Here is a 4,801-nt window from a genome sequence, read left to right as displayed (position 1 = left end):
CGGCGGCGGAGGGTCTCTTCTCTCATTTCCGATCTGCGGCGGCGCGGACGTCCTGATCCACGAGGTGTGGCCCTCCTGACGGTGTGGCGGATCCCGGAGGCGGCGGTGTACGGGTGTCCAGATTCATGGGTGTGGGACTCCCGTCAGCGTGCGGGCTCCCGGCGGCAGCGGGATCGATCGACGGCGGGCTTGGGTGATGGCGTCGACCGTGCGGTGCCGGATCTTGTCGCTTGCGGCGGATCTCACCACTCCGGCCTTTGTGGAGGAACCTGGACCAGGGGCGGCGGTCCTGTTAGGCATGGCGACGGCGCACTCGGCTGGCAACGTTCGCGGGGGTGCATGGACAACGTCTTGACCGCGTGGGTGGTGAGTCGCCAGTGGATCTCCTTCGCGCTGCAAGCTTTCTCCCACTGCACTTGGTGGCTTACGATCGCGGTCGTCGGCCTCGGTGCGTTCACGGGGGCTGGTAGAGGTGACATCGGACCGGAGGAAACTCTGGATGACTCGTTCATCCCGGCGGTGGCGATGACCAGGGTCGCCGTCTTCCTACTTGCAGGTGCCATCGAGGTTCCTGCCCTCCACCCCGACCTCATGCCCGGGTGAAAATTCCTAAATCTCCTTAGATTGGGCGGTGGCGGCACTGTGTGTGTCGTACCCTTCTTGAAGGCGTCGCTTGGGGCGTTTGGGTGCTCCGTTTGAGGAACTACAGGCGGAGGGGATGGGACCAGTGGCAGCAAGCGGTGTTTCGCGTCGGAGGAGCGGTGTGGCATCTGGCACGTCGACAACGGCGGGTCTCAGCGGCATGGAGCAGCGGGGTCTCGCCGGTGGGCATGTGAAGATGAACGAGCGCAAGATGGTGGCGTTGTCTGGCGTCTTGGTGGCGTCGACGGCAGCTATACCGGACAAGGTAGATGCGGCAGTACAACACTGAAGATGGATTGGTGTCAGGTGGTTGTGGCGGCCTCATACCCGGCAGCCGTCCTAGTTGAGGAGCGCGCCGGACTGGTGGGTGCCCCATACCCGGCAAGCGTCCTGGTTGGGACCTCAGGTCTTAGATATTAAGTTCGATTGCAAGGTCTGTTTGATATTAGGCCCAGACTATCAGCATCCCTACAACAACTGGATAGGAATAGTGATGGATGTTGCCTCGACGGTGATTTTAGTCTTACTGTTGTATGACTTTATAAGGTTTTGTGTGAATAATTAATAAAGTGGCTGCATGCATCATTCAGATGCAGAGGCGAGAGGTCCTTCTCCGTTTTTTTCTTTAAAAAAAAAAGCGAGGACCGCAGTTACTTGGCCAAACCGCAGAAAATACTACCCGCACAGTGGCTCGTTGTGAGGCGGTCAACATGGCTGTGGCATTCTGTGGTATCCCGGCGGTCTGCTCTCTACGTTCCGGTCCACAGTACTCGCTGCCGAACCGATGCATGAGCTCGACGCACCCAGAAGAACGAGTCACGGCGGCATGGATTCTAGGGCATTTGCCTAACTAGTATACTGAGCACTACACGTTTCTTCGCGCGCCGATGATTATTAAGCTAGTCGACGCAAGTGATCCATCTTGCATCTTGCATCGCATGCATGAGACAACGACGACGACGAATCTCTAGTCTCCAGGTCAAGCGTTCACATTTTCGGCCCGGCAAGCTTCAACCGAGCACGTACTAGCTTGGCTTGGGTTCCTCACACTAGTTGTCAAGACGACCAAAGTCGGTCAAGATGACCAAAAGGACAATGGGAGCCACACAAACCTATCCTAGCTAACATTCATAGAGTCATGAGTCATGACCTAAGCTTTTCTGGCAATCTGCACTGCATGGTATAGGGTCACCGGAGATCGGAAATCGCCGAGATACTTTTCGCCATCCTCCTTGGTCTGGACTCATTGCATGGTATAGGGTTGCCTTGCCTGATCAACGGACAATCTCCTACACTAGGTTAGTCAAAAAAAATACAAGGTTACGCCCAGAATTTGAATACATGTGGATATGTGGCCACCTTCGAGCCGAGGAGAAAGAAGAAATATAATTGCGAGCAACATGGACCCTGACCCTAGCATCTTTTAAATTGAATGTGGCCTTAAATAGGGCTCAGTCAAATGACATAACATGTAAAAAAGAAAAAAGAAATATTTTTTTTGCATGAACCTCAACGGAAAAATCTTACGGATGTAACATCGACCGAGACTTAGTAAGACTGTTTTAAATTTGGAAATGGTCGCCATCGCGGCCGATCCAACCGGCTAGTTTATACTGCCAGATCCAATTTTCAGTTGACGTGGACAGGCAGCCGAGTCATGTGTTTCCATACGATGAACGATGTGGACCTGCCTCATTAAACCATACTTCGCTGTAATTGAAAAAAATAATCGCATTCGGTGTTAGTTGACGGCTGTGCTAGCTTAAAGTAAGATTGTGCGCACCTAATGAGAAAAGCATACTACTCGTATTTATTTAGTTTTTACATCAAAGTTTAAAAGGCCTTCCTTTTCATCCGCTTGGGAATTTTCCGAAAAGAATGTGTGAACCCTCTAAACCCTCCGACTCTGTATTGAGTGGTGCACACAATAGAAAATTAGTTGAAGAACGCCTTTTATCGTTGTGTGTTTAGACTATTGATCAGATGTATACTGCACGTAAAGAAGTAATTGAATCGACCTTGACCTATGGCGGCTGCTCTAGCCTTTTTTATGCAGACACTCTAGAGCAATCATTCTACAGTGAATTTCCGTTAATAAAACAAATGTTTATTACAAACAAAAACAGAAAGAAAATCTGTAGACTAATGTAAGACGTTTTAGACCACTAACGTAGTATCTAACTGTCATTTTATCTAACATGGGAAAAGCAAAGGAAGTAAGAGTACTTACAACCGGACCCCTTAAACCCGTCTCAAATGCCCGGACAGGCCGCCGGGTCACTGTCCGGTCATGATTTTTTGACCTAGACGAGCCTCTCAAACGCCCGGGCTGACCGGCACCCCCCATATCCAGCCTACATATGGGGCGGATATGGGGCGCACACACGCCATGTCGGACCCGACAACCCCACCCCACCCCAAATTGCACCAAATCCCCCTCCCCCCCTGAGCTGCCGGATCCATTTGCTCTGTCCTCTGTCTTTCTCCTCCACGTCGCCCGGCTCGCAGCTCCGCCGCCGCGCCCGCTCCACAACCGTTCCCGGGCTCTCCGCCGACAGCTCCAGAAGAGTGCTCCCATCCTCGCCACGGGGGACGTTGTCGTCAGCCCGGACGCCATCGTGGTACGCCCGACAACTCTCTGGCTCCGCCTTGCGCTTGATGTGTTCGGCACATTGACCGGCCGGAATTATTGTGATTTTGTTAGTAAATGATGGATTCCAATGCTTCGTCGGACGAGGAGTATAGACCGACGGAGCTTGACCAAATGATTCAAGATGAGTTCTTCGATTCATCGGATCCACAATGGCAACCAAGGAAGCAATGCTTGAGTTTGGCACTTCAAATAAATTCTATGTAAACACTATGTATGCTTGATACCAACATTTGTTATTTACGTGTGACATTGTGGTGCATGATCGACGTGCGTGTATTTGCATGGATTTGAGAGTCCGATTTGAGATATGTGGATACACGGAAGGAAATAGGAGGGCTCGTCCGAATGCACCCGTGGGCATGAAGGACGCGTCCGCGGGCATTTGAGGGACCGGATTTGCCTAGCCCTGTTCTAGATGCTCTAAATCAGCCCAAGGATGCAATCCATTGATCAAGGCACTCTACCCTTGCTTTAGTTATGCATTTGAGAAGATCTTGCTCCAGTTGAATTTCTAGGAACTCACTCAATGATTTCTATCCTTGAAGATTTTGCCATTTTCTTTTCATTCATATGTTCCAACAACCCGAGAAAAGTTAGAAATGATCCACGCATGACAATCCCTAGAAGCACCCTTCCCTTGATTTGCCGCTGATTTCCTCTTCCCATCTCAGATCTCGAGTCGCACCTCTTCTCGCTACCTTCTCTTTGCCACCTGAGGCTGCTGTGGGCTAAGCCACACGGCTGCCAAGGAGGGGGCGGAGGGGAGGTCGTTGTGTTCATGTAAGGTTCCTCCTCCGGGGTAGCTCCTTACGGTAGCGTGGTGGATCAACGGGTTCCTTCAGAGTTGCAACAGCGACGACTTGGAACCCGGTAGTGCGGCAAGGCTCACCTGTGTCGGGGTCTTGGCGGCGCATCTGTGGCTTTCATCGGCGGTGACATAAAGGTTGCTCCATGGTGGCATGGTGTGCATCCATTTGGGTCACCAGACGCAACTTGCAGGTGTCTTAGGCGACACGTGTCTGGATGCTAACGGCAGGTGCGGAGGTTGCTCCCTTGGAGGTGCATGGAGCTTTTACAGGAAGCCTTGAGCCTGAATCTGGGCTCAGGTGGTCTTGTGGACGGCGAGGGACACCTGGCCATGGCGGCGCCGGAGAACGGCAGGCATGGATCGGCCTCGGTGTCTGGCCAGTCCCAGATGTTTCCATGTGTCGGCATTGGTGGGCATCGCGCACAGGTGTTACGCGGTAGTGACAACGCATACCGGATCTGGTGTTGGGTTGGTGTCGTGTGGAGGTGATGAGAGGCACATACCTTCTCTCCCGCACCGGCATCTTCAGGATGCATCTAGCGGAGATGGCTGCTAGGTATTGCTATGGCGCGCTCGGTAACCATTGGCAAGACGACTATGTGGTACTGTTGCGAAGGCGACGTGATGGTGTCACCCCTTCCAACATCTTCTTCTTTGTCTGGCTTATTCTATGATAGCTAGCCAGTAGAATAAAAGGG

Source organism: Triticum dicoccoides, chromosome 5A (genome assembly GCF_002162155.2).
Source record: "Triticum dicoccoides isolate Atlit2015 ecotype Zavitan chromosome 5A, WEW_v2.0, whole genome shotgun sequence".
Classification (NCBI taxonomy): domain Eukaryota; kingdom Viridiplantae; phylum Streptophyta; class Magnoliopsida; order Poales; family Poaceae; genus Triticum; species Triticum dicoccoides.
Note: the sequence above shows the minus strand (reverse complement) of the source record.